Source organism: Canis lupus, chromosome 22 (genome assembly GCF_003254725.2).
Source record: "Canis lupus dingo isolate Sandy chromosome 22, ASM325472v2, whole genome shotgun sequence".
Classification (NCBI taxonomy): Eukaryota; Metazoa; Chordata; class Mammalia; order Carnivora; family Canidae; genus Canis; species Canis lupus.
In genome coordinates, this window is record NC_064264.1 from 32,946,598 (window position 1) to 32,967,388 (window position 20,791).

The following is a 20,791-nucleotide window of genomic DNA, read 5'->3' on the forward strand; positions in this document are numbered from 1 at the left end:
TTTGTTTATCGTAGTATAACTGACACTAACATTGTGTTACCTTTTCCAATTCTCAGTGTCTCTTCTCTCAGAGAAACACTAGAGTGTCTTCTTAATGGCAGGAAAACAAAACAAAACAAAAACCCTGAGGGTCTCATTTACTGTTTGCATTCTTGGAAAGGTTAGGATTTATAATAGTTAAATGTATATTGGTTATTTGTGTCACTTTTCCCCTCTTCTTGGCTTTGAATCTTTGAATCATGGAGACAGTGAATCTCTTTAAATTCCATGCTTAAGGGCAGCTCCGGTAGTTCAGCGGTTTAGCGCCGCCTTCTGTCCAGGGTGTGATCCTGGAGACCTGGGATCGAGTCCCATGTTGGGTTGCCTGCTTGGAGCCTGCTTCTCTCTCTGCCTGTGTCTCTGCCTCTCTCTCTCTCTCTGTGTGTGTCTCTCATGAATAAATAAATAAAATCTTAAAAAAAATTCTATGCTTAAAATTTGTGTGAATATTTTTTTCTGGAGAGAGCGTCTAGAGCCATAATCAGATTCTTAAGTGGTCTGTTCCCTGAAACAATTTAAGAGCCAGTCTTACTCTTCCATTTGGTTTCATTCTTGACCCATTTTCCTTATTACTGTATATAAACTTTCTTTGGAAAACATTTGCTTTCACGGCTTTATGACTTCAACTACCAAAAGATAGAGCCTGGATAGTAATAAAATTTTCTCATCTAAATTATGGCAGTTTTAAGTGTATTTTGAATTATAAGGAAGCCTCCTTTTCTAAGCATAAACTGGGAGTTTGGAAGTTTGTGTTACTTATTTTGTGTCCCTTCTCAGTCTATCTTCAGCCTTAAATTTTCCCAATTCAAAAGGTTAGGCAAGCTGGAAACTCATCTTGCCATTTTCTCTCTGGGACTCTATCACCTGTCATCATTTACATCTGTCCCACTGAGGCTGGAACCCACAGCACCTTCCCCAACACTTGCCCCCATGTGTTTACAGTAAATGATACCCTTTTTAATTTTTTTCTTTTTTTAAAAAAATTTAATTACAGTATAGTTAACATAGTGTTATATTAGTTTCAGGTGTACAGTATAGTGATTCAACAATTCATTACTTGGTGCTCATCATGATAAATATACTCTTTTTTTTTTTAAGATTTATTTATTTATTCATGAGAGAGAGAGAGAGGCAGAGACACAGGCTGAGAGAGAGAGAAGGAGGCTCCACTCAGGGACCCTGATGTGAGACTGGATCCCAGGACTCTGGGATCACACCCGGAGCCAAAGGCAGATGCTCAACTGCTGAGCCACCTAGGTGTCCTGATAAGTGTACACTTAATCCCTTCACCTATTTCACCTCCCCGACCCCATCCACCTCTTCTGTAGTAACCAACAACTTGTTCTCTAGAGTTGATTCTGTTTTGTGGTTTTCTTTTAAATTCCACAGATGAATAGAATCATGGTTATTGTCTTTTTGTGGCTTATGTTGCTTAGCATTATATTCTCCAGTTCCATCCATGTTATTGCAAATGGCAAGATTTCGCTCTTTTTTATGGCTAAATAATATTCAGTGTCTGTTAGACATCTATGTTTTTTTTTTTTTTGAGACATGTCTGTTCATGTCTTTTGTTCATTCTTGATTGTTTTGTGGTATCTTGTATAAGTTCTTTATTCTATTTAGGATAATAACCCTTTATTGGATAAGTCATTTGCAAATTATCTTCTCCTAGTTACTCAGTTGTCTTTTATTCTTGTTGACTATTTCATTTGCTGTGTAGAAGCTTTTTATTTTTGCCTTTGTTTCCTTGCTCCAGGAGACCTATCTAAAAAATACTGCTATGGCTGATGTCAAGAAATTACTACTTATGCTCTCTTCAACAATTTTTATAGTTTCAGGTCTCACATTTAGGTCTTTAATCCAGTTCAAGTTTATTTTTGTGACTATGTGAGAAAGTGGTCCAGTTTCATACTTTTACATGTAGCTGTCCAGTTTTCCTAACAGCAGTTGTTGAAAATACTTTTTCTATTGTATATTCTTGCCTCCTTTGTCAAAGATTAATTGACTATATAATTGTGGGTTTATTTCTGGACTCTATTCTATTGATCTATGTGTCTATTTTTGTGCTGGTACAATATTGTTTTGATTATCTCAGCTTTATAGTATATCTTGGAATCTGGGATTGTGATATCTCCAATTTTGTTCTAATAAGATTGCTTGGCTGTCTGGGATCTCCTGTGTTTCCATACACATTTTAGGATGACTTGTTCTATGGAAAAAATGCTGTTGATATTTTGATAGGGATTGCATTAAACCTGTAGATTGCTTTGGGTAGTATGGACATCATAACAAGATTTGTTCTAATCCATGAGCATGAAATATCTTTCAATTTCTCTGTGTCATTTTCAATTTCTTTCCTGAATGTTTTATAGTTTACAGAGTACAGATCTCTTCACTTCCTTGGTTAAGTTTATTCCTAGGTATTTTATGACTTTTGGCGTGATTGTAAATGGGATAGTTTTCTTAATTTCTCTTTCTGTTGCTTCATTTAGTATATAGTAATGAAACAGATGCCTGAATCCTGATTTTTGTGTCTTGTGGCATTATTGAATTCCTTTATCAGGTCTAGTAGTTTTTTTGGTGGAGTCTTTAGGGTTTTTTATATATATTATTATATCCTCTGCTAAGAGTGAAAGTTTTAATTCTTCCCTAGCAATTCGGATGCCTTTTATTTTTTCTGGTCTGATTGCCCTGGCTAGGACTTTCAGTATTATGTTGAATAAAAGTAAGGAGAGTGGACATCCTTGTTTTATACCTGATTTTAGTGGGGGGAAAGCTCTCAGTGTTTCCTCATTGAGTTTGATGTTCTCTGTGGGTTTTCCCTTGATGGCCATTATTATGTTGGGGGATGTTCCCTCTAAATCTACTTTGTTGAGGGTTCTTATTATGAATGGATGTTATACTTTGTCATGTGTTTTTTTTTTAAATCTATTGAAATGATTATACAGTTTTTCTTTACCTTATTAATGTGATATATTCATGTTTGATTTGCTAATATTGAAACACCCTTGTATTCTCTGACTAAACCCCACTTGATTGTGGTGAATGATTTTTTAAAATGTATTGTTGGATTCACTGCACTATTTTGTTGAGGATTTTTTCGATATTGTAAAGGATTTTTGGATCTATTTTCATCAGAGATATTGGCCTGTAGATCTCTTTTTGGAGTATCTCCATCTGGCTTTGGTATTAGGGTCATGCTGACCCCATAGAATGAATTTGGAAGTTTTTCATCCTCTATTTTTTTTGGGGGGGGGGGAGGAGAATACTTTGAGAAGAATAGGTATTAACTCTTCTTTAAATATTTTTAGTAGAACTCACCTGTGAAGCCATCTGGTCCTGGACTTTTGTTTTTTGGGAGTTTTTTGCTTACTGATTCAATTTCATTGTTGGTAATTGGTCTATTTCAGTTTTCTATTTCTTCTTGATTAAATTTGGGGGGTTATGAGTTTCTATGAATTCTTTTTTGTTCAGTTTAAATGACACCATTTTTAAATGCATAGTTGGGTATTCGAGTGGAGAGATGAATCCCCACTTGCAGGTAATACATTCATTAGTATTTTTCTTGGGTCTACCAATAGCTCTAACTTTTCTCTATCTACTAGACTCTTACCTATAGATGTTTTTCTTTAAGGGTCCTAGGAAAATGGTCTTAGGGTGTGGCATTTGATAAGGATGCTTGTTTAGGAATCTTTAGTGGTGAACTTGGAAAAGAATTATTTCCCATTTCGAGCTTTGGTAACTTTCTCAGATTGCAAGAAAAAGCAGTCTTCAGTCCTATGAGTTTTCTGAGAAGTAGGAACATCATGACTACTGATTCAGTCAACCCAAAATCATTTTTAGAGGCCCTAATTTTAACAGTTCCATGCAGGGAATGTATGAAAACATTAAGGGGAGAAGAAACAAAGTCAACACACTTCTACCATCTGTATGTTATTACTGATGTCTGTATTAACACTCAAGTGTCAACCTATTTCCCAAACTCCAGACCTGACCCAGTGCCTAGCTCCATCTGCATGTTCTTTAAAAGCTTTATGCACTACATGTCTCTAGATGAACAACTTGCCTCTCCAAACTCCTCCTCCTTCTGTGTGTGCCATCTTAATGAGTGGATCTGACACCCAGATCAGCTCCCAGTTCCTTCTTCTTACTCTCTAACATTTAATCGTTAGTAAGGTCAGTTAATATCTGTCCTTTCTGGTTCCTCCTCTGCATCCCTACTGCCACTCCCTTATTTTGTGTTCTCCTTCTCTCTTGCTTAGATTTCTGTAGGAGTATTTCAGCTGATCTTGCCACTGCCAGACCCGCTGCCATCTATCCATCCCCATTCTGCTGCCAGTGTGATCCCCTGATTCAAAACCTTTGCTGCTTCCTATTGGCCAGGATAAAGCCTATATCCTGATTTATAGAGCATTCTTCACAGTGCTGACGTAGGTTCTCTTTTTGGCTTCTCTGTGCCATTTCTCACCATGCACTGAGTTCCAGCTAATCCAAATGTCTCTCCTGTTTCCCAAATGCCATTTCCTTTTCATCTATCCATACTTTTGGAAAGGCTAAGAAACTAACAGTAGATTGTCCTCTTGTCTCTTCTCTGGGTTTAGAATGCTCCCCATGCTCAGCCCTTCATCCTGCCCTTTTCTTTTGCCAGACTACTTCTTATCCCACAAGTCCCTGTCTAGCTGCTCTCCCTTTTATACCACCCTTGCTCCCATTCTGAGGAAAAGTCAGAATTTCTTCTAGCTACATACCTCCAGTTCCCTTTATCTTGTGGATATTGTGTATATTTTAATCTCAATCACTATGTGGGCTCTTGGAGCCATGGCATTTTATAGACCCAATGGTTAATACAGTGCCTGGCATACAGTAGATTTTCAATAAATGAATAAGGAAGTTTGCCAAGACTGTGGTAATCTTATAGCTTGCCTTGCTCATTCTTACTAATGAGGAAATTGAGACCCAGTGGAATTTGGAGAGTTGCATAATTTAAGGCAAATTCTGGAATAGAACCAAGGTGTTTGGCTTAGTTGAATGCTCCTTCAGCATCGGCAAAATTAATTCGACAGATCTAAGGAAAGAATCTTTAGTTTTAGTGATAAAATGTAACTCAGTAAGATAAGGAGATGTTTTGGTGGGAAAAGAAAGAAAAGTTTGTTTTATTTCAGAGGTTATCATGTTATTTGATTAACTTTTGTAGCCAATGCAGAAGAGTATGAAGATAGTTAAAAGGTAGCAAGAATTGCAAGCCCGGAGAATGATCCTAATGAAGAAATGACAGCACTTTGCCTAAACTCATCAGTTAATGCTGGTTAGCTTAGAAAGGTTTCTTCTCTTAAACTCTAAAATAAGTAAGATGTGGAAACTTCACAGACCCCTAGGGATCAGAGCTTGGCTAAGGGACTGGCAGTGAGAGGAACAGGAAAGCAGTATTTCTTTTGAAAGGGAGCCAAACACATGTTTCATTATTCTGGGTTCCCTGTTTGAGGCAAGTGATTTGATTGAAAATATTCAGTTGTAGAAAGGAGCTGTAGTTTTTGTTTATATTTTCATGAAATCTTTAAATACAATAAACTAAAAGTCTGGAAAGAAGAATCAAAATTCATGTTTTATTTTCAAAAGATGTCTAGAGTTGGGGTGCACATTGTGGAACAGAAGAGATAGAATTTAGGATGTTTCTTTTATTCATAGTAAAAACAACTACAAATGAGAGTAATTTGGTAGGGAAGTGATCACTATAATACATTTCTTTGTACAGAATGTTTTTACCTCACCGTGCTAAATTAAAAAAGATACAGATTATCTGGCTAAAATATAGACTATATTTGAGAGGTGGATTTTAGGAATTAAAAATGAAAGCACACATATTTGGGCGAATGATCAATTTCAGCACCATTAGCACATTTGCTGATAGAGAGGAGCAGGGAGATGGTGAATTTGTATTGGCAACCAGCTGCTGCTCTGAGGGCAAAAGGAAGAGAGCCACAGGGGATCCATACTGGGGCTGGAGGTGGTGGGAGGACAAAGCTGACACCACAGAAGAAGGTTGAGGCAGGTCTGTGTTACCTTGAGTGGAAAGAAGAGATGCTAATCTGCTTCCAACAAGAAGGATGACAAGATTGGAAACAGTGGAGAAATGCTTACAAAAACTATATGAAATAATTTCCAAGGTTATAGAAGAATAGACATGAAGAATAGAAACTTGCTATACTTTCTACTGTATATTTAGCAGATAGAGATAGAAGAATTAGGGTTAATTTTTTGGTCTCATATAGAGCTAAAATTCTTATTATTTATTTTCTAAGATTGTCACCTAAATTCTAGGGCAATTTCTGTCTCCATCACTTCTCAGACAGCTGCTCTTAGCAATGAAGTTGGTTCTACCGATACCTATGTCAAGTAAGCTCACTGGGTTTGGGGACCATCTCTTTCTCTTTGGTCAGTCCATTGCTTCCACTGACTTTGTTTAGCTATCTTATTGCTCATCAGTCTCATTTTTGCCCCTTTTCATGGTCTGGAACTTTCACCCTCTTTTTTTCCTGCTCTCCACCCACAATCTAAATTTATTCACTTTATTCCATTTCTTTAGGACCATATTTTTACTTTTTAAGAGACTAGCCTGGGTCTGACAAAATAATCAGTTTGTGATGTTACCCATCCCAGAAAATACATTGTTTGAAACATGGCCTTTTGGAAATAGGAGTGACTCTAGGATTGTAGGCTCAGGTATCATGGAGTTATGGAGGTGTGGGTGCTATGGGACCGGAATCTGGGGAAATGTTAGAGGAATGAGAGGCCTTACTGAACCATTTTTAAAATGCAAAATTCTAATTAAGAATTATAATATGTGTGAAGAGTTTCTGGGTACCCTGTATGGAAAGTCCTAGTCAAATCCTAAATATTAGCATTCCTGTCATTATAGAGTCCCAGAGCAGGGAGGTACTGAGGAATTTGCAACCAAATATCCTCCTCCAGGCCCTTTAGCACCTTCTAAAGATTTCATAAATCAGGGAATATGCAACGGTTTGCTGAAGGGATAAGTGTTTGAGAGGTGATGAAGTTTACTCAGAGAACTTAGAGTTCAGTTTTATTTGAACTAAAGCTGTGAATGGACCTACAGTGCTGAGGATCCTTCTGGGCCTGTTTAAATAGTAGCTCCAATTCCCTTCTTGAGCAGCTTTGCATGTTAGCCAGTGAGTGCTACAAATACTGATCTGTACTGCATGGGGCCCTGTCCTGGGTCAGGGCATGGTGCAAACGCCTTGCAACCTAATCCTTCAAGCACCAACTCAAGGCACAAGCCTGCCATGAAGTTTTTCTTGACAACTTCTGGTCCTTCCCTTCTTTGAACTCCTGTGTGTTTTTTAGTGTTGCACTATTAATTGAACCTTTCATGTCTGTATAGCAGGATGGGGAATTTTGTTCACCAGAAATTCTGGGCACTGCTACTGCTTGGGAGAATGACATTTCCAGCAGCTGCCTGGTGAGGTCAGGCATGAGGGGAGGGTGAGTGAAGGCAGGGTGTAAATTGGCTCCAGGAGGGGAGGGCAGGAAGATTGGGAATGCTGCATGGGGTGAAGGGAACTCCCTGGATGAGAAAGAGTGGGAGAGTGTGTAAGTGGGTTCTCTTACCATGGGCTTTTTGAGAAGAGAAACAAAAGGATATCTAAAATCATTCAGCAAGGTATTATTTTTTTGGCGAGGTCCTAAAAATCCATAGTTAATATCTAGCTTAGTCTTAAGAGTTGCTCTAGTCTTCTTGTTCATTTGTTGTTCATGTGCAACATTCAATACATATTTATTGAGTAACTTTTATGAGCCAGGTACTGTTCTAGGGCTAGAGATTTAGCGAATAAGACTAACATTCTGGTGAGGAGACAGACAATAAATAACAGATAAATAGAAATGGATGAGATAATATTATTAGATCTATGAGGAAAATAGAACAGGCGAATTTAGAAATTCCAGCTTTTATGTGGGTTTCATGTGTGTGGCTTATTCTTCCAAAGTAGATGTGAACTGCCCAGGACTATGCCTTCACACCTTGATATCCTCCATTATTCTCATGAACTACCTTATGCCTTTGTAGATAGTTAATATTTCAAATATATTAATCCAAGAATAGTATTCTATAATGAGATAACTGTGTTTTTATTGCAACATTGAATATATTCCCTATGCTGTACTTTTTCATCTTCATGACTTATTTATTTTACAACTGGAGGTTTGTACCTCTTAATCTCCTTTATCCATTTCATTTATCCCTTGCTTACCTCCCTCTGGAAACCACCATTTTGTTCTCTATATTTTACAGTCCTTTTTTTTGTTTCTTAGTTTGCCCATTTGTTTAGTTCAGATTCCACATATAAGTCAAATCATGTGGTATTTGTCTTTCTCTGACTTCTTTCATTTAGCATAACATTCTTTTTAGTTCCATCCATGGTGTTGCAAATGGCAAGATCTCATTTTTTCTTTTTTTTTGGGGGGGGGGACTGAATAATGTTCTGTTGTGTGTATACACATACATATGTGTACATATACATACACACACATATATATGCACACACATATAGTACATCTACTTTATCCATCTACTGATGGACACTTGGGTTGCTTCCATATCTTGGCTATTATAAATAATGCAATAAACATAGGGATGTGTATATTTTTGAATTGATGTTTTTGTTTTCTTCAGGTAAAAACTCAGTAGTGGAATTATTGAATCGTATGATTAACTTACTGTCAAACTCCCATTCAATTTTCCACAGTGACTGTGCCAATTCATAGTCCCACCAACAGTGCATAAAGGTTCCCTTTTTTCTACATCCTCACAAACACTTGTTATTTCTTGTCTTTTTGATTCTAGCCATTCTGACAAATGTAATCTCATTGTGGTTTTGATTTGTTTCCTTGATGATTAGTGATGTTGAGCCATCTGTGTCTATTGGCCATCTGTATGTCTTTGGAAAAACGTTTTAAGATCTTCTACACATTTTTCAGTCAGTTATTTTTTTTTGATAGCTACATGCAAGAAAATGAAACTGGACAACTTTATTACACCATACACAAAAAATAAGCTTAAAAATAAGCTTACGATTGAAGGCCTAAATGTAAAACCTGAAACCTTAAAACTCCTACAGGAAAACATAGGCAATAATTTATTTGACATCGCCCTGAGCAACGTTTTTCTAGGTATGTCTCCTTGAGCAAGGGAAAAAAGAGTGAGCATAAACTGAGAACACCAAAATGAAAAGCTTTGGCACAGTGAAGGCAACCATCAACAAAATGAAAAAGCAACTTACTAAATGGAGAAGATATTTGCAAATGATACATTTGATAAGGGGTTAATATTCCAAAACATATAAAGAACTTATACAACTCAACATCAAAAATACCCCCAAAATAATCCCAGACATTTGGTTTTGTTGGGTTACTTAAACTTACTTGGGTGATTTTCATACTTTGAAGTCTGTAGTTACCTCTGTAGAGTAAAAACTTAAAATATGCACAAAAAGTTGATAAGATTACAGTGGAAACTAAGTCAATGGTTCGTTGATTTCGGGCTGATAATTATTAAGAGACCCTCGTAAGTGTTCTTCATAACAAGTATTGTGAAAGGAACACTAAATTTTGTATATTATGGCTCTTTCTATTTCTACAATATTGACAAAATGAGCACAGTGATCAAAGCAAACTACCTCTGACATTTAGGGAAAAGGATTGACCATTAGTCTTTTGGATTTACCTATCAGGTAAAGTTGGACACAAAGTAACTAGTAAGACAATGGTTCAGAAAGGAAATGCAAATTCACTGGTTTGGTATTCTTCTAGTCAGGGCTATGGGATGCTAGGTTAGAGCATGAGTTTTACACCTGGGAAAGTAATCACCTTATTGGAAAATTACTATGACACAATTTGGGAAGGAAGTAAACCATGAGGCAGGATGGAGTTGCCTGGAGCTAGTCTATAGAGAGCCCACTCAAAGGGGCCAATGCTACATAAGGACACAGGTGAGCAGGAGGTACAGATAAAGGTCCAGAGTAGAGGAACAATGGTCACTGCAAGGTTCCATGGGCTGTGGTGAAGGATGCAAGGCTTTGGTCTCTAGGGTTTCCTGGAAGCCCAATTTTAGGGGGAATTCCCTGTGAGATTACAGATTATTCAGAAGCAAGTCTAATTTTTCCATAAAGGTAAGCTATTGAATAGGGTTTCCTCTTTGGATTTACTTTAGGTGACTCAACAATGTATAGGATAGCAACAAAGCCACAAACCCTGAGGCTTCTAATTCTCTGAAAGCAGTAAGAGCTTGTGGCAGATTGCCTGGCACCATCTACTCTGCTTTTTCCACCCTTTTCTGGTCTCATATGGCCTGTCTTCAACTGGATATGTCCCATAATGACCTCACACTCAACATCTCCAAGGCCGATCTTATCTTCTACCTTTCCTTTGTTGGTTTATGATAACATTCTTTTCTAAGCTACATGAATTAGAAAACAATGGAGCTTTTAAACCTTTTCTTCATGTTTTGCTACATGTGGTACACAGTGCAAACCCAACTGCTCATACATTTAAAACATCTCATATCTTCCTTATTTAAGAGCAGCAGCTGTTAAGCAGGATATTAGCTCGTTTCTACATTTCTACCTAAGCCTGATAACTAAAGTTCTTTTTTTTTTTTTTAACATCTTCTAAGTTTCTTTCATTATATTTCTTTTACTTCCCATTTCTGAACCCGACACTTTCCCATTTGGGAAATAAATACACACTATCCCAATGATACTTAAGATTCTCTTTTCTCTTCTGGTTACAGATCATAGTCCTATTCTTTGCATGCTAGATACTTTTTGACTAAGTGCCAAATATTGTGAATTTTACAATGTTGGGTGCTAGATTTTTTTTTTTTTTGTACTTTAACTATTTCTGGGTGTTGCTCTGGGGTGCAATTAAGTTGGTTGGCATCAGTTTGATCCTTTTGAGGCTTGTTTTTAAGCATTCTTAGGCAGGTCCAGAGTGGCCTGTAGTCTGTGTCTAATTTGGCACCACTACTAAGGCAATACCCTTCTGTATTCTCCTCAAGGCTCCTTGTATCATGAAGTCTTTCTACTCTGGCTGGTGGGAGTAGCAACTCCTTCTAGCCCTGTGTGAGCTCTGGGAATTATTACTCCTTCTTTAGGTGGTTCTGGCTTCAGTATTTTCCTCACATGCCATTCAATACTCAAGGAAGGAAGCCCTCCATAGACTTCTGAGCTTGCTTTCTGTATACCCCCCTCTGCATACTCTGCCCTGCTAATTCTAGTTGCCATGATTTTCAACTGTCTTCAACTCAGGGAGACTGTCAAACTCCATTTGGGTCTCTCTCTCTCTCTTTCTCTTTCTCGGTCACACTTGAAGACACTCAGCCACACTGGAAGACACTCTGTCAGTCACACTGGAAAACATTCTCTCAGCCACACTGGAAAACTCTCTCTATACCTGAAACAGAAGTGAATTGTGGGCCTTAGCCTGTTTACTTTCTCTCAAAGATCACTGTCCTATAGCCTGAAGTCAAAAAGTGTTTCATATATATTTGCCTGCTTTTCCTTTTTTTTTTTTTTTTTCCTTTTTACAAGTAGAGCAGGTGGGAAAATCTAAATCCTCTTATTGTCATGACTAGATGATGAGAGGTGGAAGTCAGTATCTCTATGATCAGGCCATACTTTACCTAGCTATCCTTATCTTCTACTGTTTTTGTTTTTTTTTTTTCCAGTTTGAATTATCTTTTAGTTGAATACTTACACCAGCATGATCAACCATCTATATCCATGGATGGTTAAAAAAGTGTCCGTTTTGTCTTGTTTATGTGCTATACTATAATATCTACAAGAGCTGTACAAATTCTAGACATAGTAGTATCCATACTTGAAAAAGCATATTTGTCCTTTAAAATGTAGAATGAAACCAATTTTCTCTTCACTTTGTAAGATGAATGATAGATGCTGAGTGAAAATGAGTCTCTATACATAGTTCTCTATTTAAAAAAAATTTTTTTTAAAGACTTTTAATTTGAGATAGAGCAAGAGAGAGTGCACATGCACGAGTGAGGGGAGGGGTAGAGGGAAGAGGGAAGGGGAGAAGCAGGCTCTTCACTAAGCAGGGAACCTGTTGCAGGGCTCAATCCCAGGACCGTGGGACCATGACCCAAGCCAAAGGTAGATGCTTAACCCAGGTGTTCCCACAGCTCTCTTTAGTATCTCTCTGTATCCTACCTATTCCTTCATTTAGCAGTAGATGCTTGCTAAACAGGGTCCAAAGGGAATGATCAGAAACCCTCTTGTGGACCTCAGAATGTTCAATATGTGTTCATTCTAGTCCTAATGGTGATTGAAGTTTCTTATAATTGGAATGTTAAACTTGCCATAATTCATATTAAGTTGTATTATAAGACTTAAGATCCATTCTCAGTTCTACAGTTAACTAAGGGCTTAGGGTGATAACAATCCAATCTCTGAGGTTTACATTTCCAGACTCAAGGAGAATTTTCTTAAAGTACAGATAAATTGAGCAGATTTTGTTCTTGCATGTTTAAACATACACTGGGGAGGGGGGGGAACCTAAGAACAATGAAAAATAACTTTTTGTAAAATTCTGAATCTTAAATTCTTTGCATGAATCATAATTGAGATCGCTTAAGATAAATTCTTTTTAGTTGACCAGAATTTTTTTTCTTGATTTTATGGTATATAAATCTTTGTGCTATAAAATATCTGTAATTATAACTTAACAAGAAACCATCAAATGTTCTTGATATAAGTAGGTCTTATTCAAACAAAAGAATAAGAAACTTTTGAAGTAGAGAAATTTGATTACATGACCTGAAAACTGTCCCACTACCAGTGTTTACCATTTTGAATGTTGACAATGAAGTTTCAAGACTGTTAGTCCTAATTTTGAGTGCAATTGAAATGTTATTTTCCTGCTTCCAAATGAATGTAGAGTTGACTCCTAACTTTTTGGTCACTTTCAATAATGCAAACTCTTCTAGACAATTTTAATTACCAAGAATCCAAGTTCAAAAATATGTATTTAATTGCACTGGGATTAGAAGGCATGGTTACCTCACTCTCTATTTTCATGCCTAGTGCCTTTACTCCATTCCCTTGGTCACTGGACTGACTTTTCTAGCATTAATTGTTGGGGGAGGGAGAGGGAAGAGGTAGAAGGGGCAGAAAGGATCTTTCTTGAATGTCTTTGACATGACAAAGGTTTACTTTGACCAAGGCAGATCTCATGATGCTTGGTTCTTTGAAGACCTCTCTTCATTCCCCATTGTCGCATTGGATCCTATTCATGAGTTTCACTGATGTGGATGAATGCATCTTCTGTCATGATCACCTAGGATTCCCCTGTCATTCCCTGAGAATTCTAGCAGTTTCTCCAGTAGCTTTCTGCTGCTGTCTTTGTTCTTGTTTTTGTTTTTTTCTCCCCTCCAGGGAGCTCTCTTATGCAAGATCTAAGATGACTTTGCCACTTGCTTGCTCATGACATTTAGTGTATGAAAAATGCACATCTGAGACTCTCTGTCCTTAGGAATGATACTATGTTTCAAATGATGGCTTGGACTCTGTTGCCCTAGTCAAACTCTTGTCCTTTAGATCACTCAGTTGAGTCAGACAACCAGTCTTCTCTGTCCCTTAAACTTCAGGGGACATAGTTCAAGCTCTCTGAATGGTCTTCTCAAAGTCCTTATAATTAGCCCTGAGGTTAGAAGACCATACCATTCTCCCATTCCATTCTCAAAGTGGGGGTGGATGAAGACTCAGCAAAACTACAATTGTCTCTAAAGAAATTCTCTTTCTAATTTCCAATTCCTTTCAGCTCTTCAATTTTACCCTTTTATAGTGGGTTTGAGGGGTCAATGTCACAATCAGTTTTTTTAAGCCACTTTCTTTGCCAATTCTGCATAAGTGATATTGAATTATATTTTTGAATGTCAGAGTAGTTGGCACTTCTATTAAGACCTCAGTTGAAACAGAGACCAAAATAGTTTTGTGTTAAAACTCTTCTATATTTATGTTTTAAGATGTGTCAGCTTGTCCAGACAAAAAGAAAAATATACTCCAAAGGAACTCTTAAGAAATGACATTAAATGTTCAGTTTTACATTTTTAATATGTATATAAGCAAATTTTGTGTTTTTTAAAAAGTTTATTTTCTGATTAATTTAGATATTTTTTAGGATTCATTCTAAGAATGGAATCTTAATTTATGGCATTGTGTTTGTAGGAAATATGGTCAGAGGACCAATTAAATTGTCATTTTTTCCCCCCAGAAAATTCCACTGTTGGTATGGTACTCAAAAGTAGAAACAATGGAGAATACACCTACCTCAAAATATGGAGTTCCAGAACTTCTAAAGGAGACATGCATGAGACTAGCATCTTCTTGGGAGGATAAGGTTATTCCTCTTGAGTGCTCTTTCCCATAAATATGGAACCAAAGACTTCTTCATACCTTCTTAAGTTCCTATATTTGGCCCTTTTTAGAATGTAAAACGGTTGTGTATCTTTCATGAAAAGCCTTTATTCTCTGTGGCCTAAGTCCTATCTGAATTCAGCACAGTGAGTCAGCAGGTGACCACCAGGGGGCAGCTATATACAGCCTTTGGGCTTAATTTTGCAGGCACTGGGGAATTATGGAAGGTTTCAGAGCAGAGGAGTGACCTAGTGAAAGTTTGTGTTGGGAAGTTTAATTTGGTAGCCAGGGTGAAGGGGAAAGGATTATCCCAGAAAGTCTGATCTGAGACCATCGCTGTAATTTGAAGTAAAGAGGGGCAGCAGTGGCATTAAGGTAGGACTAGGAATGGAAAAAAAATTCCAGAATGTTCATTCCTTTTATTATTTTTTTAAAGATTTTATTTACTTGAGAGAGAGAGAGAGAGAAAGCACGTGCACGTGCCTGACTGAGTATCCATGAAGGGGGTAGGGAAAAGGAAAGGGAGAAAACCTGAAGCTGATCCTTGGCCAATCTGGGAGCCAGAGGTAGGACTTGATCATGACTAGCAGAAAGCAAGAGTCAGGGGCTTAACCGCCACCCAGGCGCCCCCAGAATGTTCATTCTTAATTAAAGTCAGAACCACATGACTGACTGGATATGGAAGAAGAAAATAGAGAACAAGTCTGCTTAGAGGATGTTAATTTTGAAAATGGAAATAAAGCTGCTTAGCTATATTCCCTGCCCTCTCCCCACTATGTATAATCAATTTCATTTTCATATAGAATTATAAAAACTTTTCAATGAAAATTTTAAGAATAACCTCAAAAGAGGCTTTTTGGAATATTAGACATTTCAGTCCCTGGTGGTTTCTGGAGATTTTGGAGGCAATTGTCGGTTGGCCTCTTTTCTTGGAAGGGAAAAAAATTAGAGTAAGAAACCATGGTGTTACTCTTTATTGTTAGACTTTTTTTTTTTTCTTCATTAAAATGGTAGATGTTTGGAGAAATAATGCCTGACTCTATCTCTCTGAATGGAGGGCAAGCCAATGGAAAATTGTGTTGTGGGAGGATATTACCTCAGAAGAGCTTTGTATTAGTACACATGTCCACATTACTTCCCAAAGCATACAGTCTCACCTTATTAATGAGTATTAAGAGAAAAGATCTCCCCCAAATATAAATACCCCAAATGTATCTGAGGGGGAGATCCCAGTGTAGTGCATGTTATGTATATTATACACTGTATTCTTAAAGCACACTAGAGAAAAGAAAATATTATCAAAATCATAAGGAATAGAGGATACTATAATTACCAAAAAAAAAAAAAAAAAAAAAAAAGAAAAAGAAAAATCCACATACACATGGACTCATGTAGTTCAAACCTGTGTTGTTCTAGAGTCAGCTATACTCCCACAGTTTTGGTTGTAGTGAAAGTGGAAAAGACAAAATGCTCCAATAAACACAATAAGTTTTGAGGTTTGCCACTGGGGAATCCGTATCAATAGTTTTGATATAGAATTCTATGTACCATGCCAGGCCTTCTAAATTATGTAGTTAATTTCAGCAAACAGGAACTCAGGATAAAGATTCTCAAAAGTGTGATCCTGGTTTCTCTGTTTCTGCTCTCTGGAGTTCTGGGTCACCTGGTCTGGATCTTTACTACATTAGGCGACTGCACATTTGGTATCCATTGGAGTCACTCATATGGTGGCACTTACCCTCCTTGGATTGTCTAGATGGCCCTTTGGTACCTTAAAGGTGTCCATCACTTATGACTCATCCCACACAGAGATGCCTTTTCCTTTTCATAGCTTCAAAATATACTCAGACTGATTATTTCTCACCTACCCAGTGCTACTACCATTGACAAGCCACCATAGTATATTACCTGGATTTCTAGAATTGCATTTTATGCAATTCTATGCATCTACCTGTTCAGTCTGTTTTTCAACATTGGAGCTAGCAATCCTGATGATCCATTCGTGTTACTTCTTAGCTGAAAATTCTGCAGTGGCTCCTAATTTCACCCTTAATCAAAGACTGAGTCCTTATAAAGAACTGGAGTTCTCTGCTACCTCATCTCCTGTGTTTCACACTTCACTCACTGCACTTCACTCACACTTAGAATATTCCAGACATGGCAAAATGCCTTCATTTCTTCAAGTCCTCTGGAGATTTAGGAGAAAATGAGGCCAACCCTGGCTGCCCTGTTTTAATTGCAAACTTTTCTTCCCACCAATTCTGATTACCTTTTCTTGTTTCACATCCCCACCCCCCCCACACACACAATTCTCTATATAATTCTAATGTACTATGTAATTATGTTTTCTTTTTTAGATCTCTTCCTCTCTCTCTCTCTCTGCTAGAATATGTGCTCTGCAAAGGTAGGGATCTTTATCTGTTTTATTCACAAATGTATTGCATTTGTTTAAAGTGGGGTCCAGAGCAGTACCTAGAAAAGAACAGTAGATAATAAAGGAACTGTGCATTTTTCATTATTTGTGAAACTTGAGTAGGGCCTAAGAATTAAATATAGGCATGTATCTCTTATTTTTATGATATTGAGATTACATAGAAGAATGTCCTTGTTTGTAGGAGAATAAACACTAATGTATTCAAGGGTCATGAAACCTCCATTAACAAATGACTTAAATTGACTTATACAGTTTTAGCAACATTTCAGTAAGTTGAGACTATTTCAAAATAAAAAGTGCTTTTAAAAGTGTTTTTCTGGGGATCCCTGGGTGGCTCAGCAGTTTAGTGCCTGCCTTCAGCCCAGGATGTGATCCTGGAGACCTGGGACGGAGGCCCACGTCAGGCTTCCTGCATGGAGCCTGCTTCTCTCACTGCCTGTGTCTCTGCCTCTTTCTGTCTCATGAATAAATAAAAATCTTAAAAAAAAAAAAAAAAGTGTTTTTCTGAGGTGATGTGGAGGTAAAGATGAGTGGTATGCAGGAAGGGAAAGGAGATTCCACACAGAATTGCTTGGGTTCCTAGCAATAGGTCTTTAAAAAAAAAAAAATCATTTATTATTTATTTATTTATTTATTCATTCATTCATTCATTCATTCATTCATTCATTCATTCATGAGAGACAGAGATGTGGAGACACAGGCAGAGGGAGTAGCAGGCTCTATGCAAGGAGCCCGATGTAGGACTCCATCCCAGACCCTGGGATCAGGCCCTGAGCTGAAGGCAGATGCTCAACTGCTGAGCCACCCAGGTATCCTGCAATATGTCTTTATTTGGGATTTAGCACCTAGTTCTCTGGGTTGGGGAGTGTCTCCTCGAACTGCTTAGGTTAAGAGTTTTTAGTTCACCACAGAACTTTCACCTTTCTGTAGTGCATAGGACACAGGAGGCTGGGCCAGCATAGGTTCAAGTACAACCTGCCCTTGTGTCTGGAATCAGCACTTTTGTGCTTCTCATCCCCCTGGTATTGAGTCTGAGCCACTCTGATTATTTTAGGTCCCTGGTTACTCTCTGACTTTCACCAAGATTCTCCATGTACCTCTCCATCTATCATATATGCTGGAAAACACCATGCAAACTCCTTCCTTCTAGTCCTTGCACACTGGAATGCTTCCCTCTTCCTGCCAGATATCCAAAGAGCTCACCTCTTATCTTTCACATGTTTTGCCATCTTCTCATATTTAAAATTCCTCCTCCCTGGTTCTCCTATCTTCCTTTCTTTGATTATCACTAACACATGATCTTATTCACTTGTTTATTTTCTCTCTCCTGAAGAAAATGTCAGGTGTAGGAAAACAGGGTTTTTTTTTTTTTTTTTTTTTTTTTAAATTGATGTTATTTTGTTACTGATGTAAGCTCAGGTTATGGAATAGTACTTAGCACACCCCCAGGTACTTGGTAAATTTTCTGCAGATGAATTAAACAAATATATCCCCCATTGTGGATAGGATTCAATGAGTTGTAGAGTGTATGGGGAATGGTTTGGGACTGACCTCACCCTGTGGCCACTTAGCCAGAACCCCCTGTTTATATTTAATAAATGGGAAGCATCTGTTTTCCAAAACAACAATATTCTTTTCAGTTCCGTCAAGGATAGTGAGATTGTCTGGAGTAGGTTATCCCCACAGAAAATTTTCATTTTTATTCAAGTGTGCAAATAGTTTCTGTAAACATAGGTTGTAACAGGGATATTTGTGTTTCTGGAAGGGGAGGAAGAAACATTTTCTTTTTGATAGGATCCAAAGTCAGTTATTTCTCAAAACGTAGTGACTCGAAACACAACATTTATTTTGTTTATGAATCTGCAATTCGGTAGAGCTCAATGGAGACAATTTGTGTCTCTCCTCTTGGTATCAGCTGGGGCAGGTTCATAGTTTTCTGAAATTTTATCTGTTTTATGCTTTATCAAAAAGGAAAGGGACCAAGTGGTACTTACCGGCTAATGGGTAACATCAGCATATGCTGCAGTTAAGAAGCAGAGCCCTCTGGAATTACCAGTTTAGATTTGGCAGCATGTTTTGAAAGAATAAAATAATAAGGAGTACTCATGTTTGTGGTAAACTGTTCTATAAGTGGGTATCTAATATGAAAGGAGAAATATATAAAAGGAGGTCTACAGTTAGAAAATTCTAGAAGTTTGTTATTCTATTGTAGCCTAAAAGTTTAAACCCCTTGGAAAGATTCTAAAATAGGAAGATTTCAAGTTGGGAGGAAACATGGCAGGGGAAAATAAGCAAGGAAAATGTTCTGGTCATCTATCCATGCATAGTAAACTCTCAAAACTTAGTGACTTAAAGGAACCATTTCCTACACCCTCCTCCAATAATGTAGATTGGTAATTTGGGAATGGATCCAGACAGTGTAATCAAGGCCAACTCAGGCTGCAAAATCCACTTCCAAGATGGCCTCTTTAGGCACATTTTTGGCACCTCTGTGATCCTTGTCCTTTCTCTCCCCACGGTGTCCCAACTGGTAGGGCCTCTGCTGATGACTTATGCTTCTCACAACTTTTCACAACTTCTCATAACAATTTCTTACAAATTTTAAGATGCTCAGATATTTTACTTGGTGGCTTAGGGCCCTCAGAGAACATGTTCCAATGGACCCTGACAGAAGCTTCAAGAAGAAGTCACAGTATGTCACCTATGCTGTATTCTATAGATCAGGCAAGTCACTAACACCAGTCAAGACTCAGTGGGAAAAGTAGCTAAGAATTTGTAGACTCCTCTAACCTTACAGTCTGCCTTTTGGCCACAAGTTACTTACATTTCCCTGAAACACACAAAGCATTCATGTGTCCCAAAGCCCCCCAATTTCATTTTTTTTTTCCTTTTTCAGCATTGAAGCATTTTCTTTTTCAGCATTTTCTTTTTCAGCTTGAAGTCTGGGATCTGATCAGTTAAATCAGGTCCAGATGTAAGTTTCTCAGATGAAGTTTGAGTACAATTCTGAAGACTTACGAGCCAGAGATGAATTTTTCCCTCTCCCCAACACACAACATAAAATGGTAGAACTAGGTGGGAGAACCCCAATAAACACTAGTTCAAAAAAGACGAAAGCAGAATCCTATAAACACTTACTGGTTTGTAGCAATGATGAAATCCATTGGGGCATGTGTTGTCACCTCCTTGATTAGGGCCCCTTGATTGGTCTTGCCCCTTGAGAATGATTCTCTCTGGCTACTTGCTCTGCCCTCTGGACTCTTGGTTCTGCCACTGAGTCATGCTTCCTTTTCTATGAGAAATGGTCCTTGCTTCCAGCTGACTAGTTTACTTAGCCGGCTCTTCCCCCAAAGAAATTCAAAGGTTCAAAGGCCTCTTTTCATTTTGTAATTTCAGTTCAAACTAATATGATTCCTTTAAAAAGTTTGTGGGTTTGTGTGTATCAAATTATAATCCACTCTATTGGTTCAAAGCCAGACCACACTTTCTGAAATAGGTGTTTTGTTTGTTTTTAAACCTCGGATGAGGAGTCTGGATGCTTGGAGAAAACATCCTTAATATTTTTAGAGTACATTTGTCTAGGAGAGAGGATCTGAGAAACAGGACCTTATGATTTTTAGAAGCCCGAGTATACACATCTTTCAGTAATTCTTAGCCATATTCTGATATGATTATCATTAAGGTGATGCTTTACTGGTAGTGTTTGAGATTTAGTATTTACCTGGAGACCATTTCTTATTTTGAGAGCATATTGCTAACGAGAAAAACTAAGATTGGGCAGCCCCCGTGGCCGAGTGGTTTAGCGCCACCTTCAGCCCAGGGTGTGATCCTGGAGACACTGGATCGAGTCCCACGTCAGGCTCCCTGCATGGAG

The 20,791-nt window shown here is 37.9% G+C and overlaps 1 long non-coding RNA gene across 1 annotated transcript in view; it reads left to right on the plus strand.

Moving 5' to 3' along the window:
- The first annotated feature begins 14,402 nt into the window (after window positions 1–14,402).
- The window catches only part of LOC112656107 (uncharacterized), an 85,344-nt gene continuing 78,955 nt past the window's right edge, over window positions 14,403–20,791 (plus strand). The window contains exons 1-2 of the long non-coding RNA XR_007404906.1: window positions 14,403–14,466; window positions 16,841–16,887. This is a non-coding gene — a long non-coding RNA (uncharacterized LOC112656107). The remainder of the gene's footprint in view (window positions 14,467–16,840; window positions 16,888–20,791) is intronic.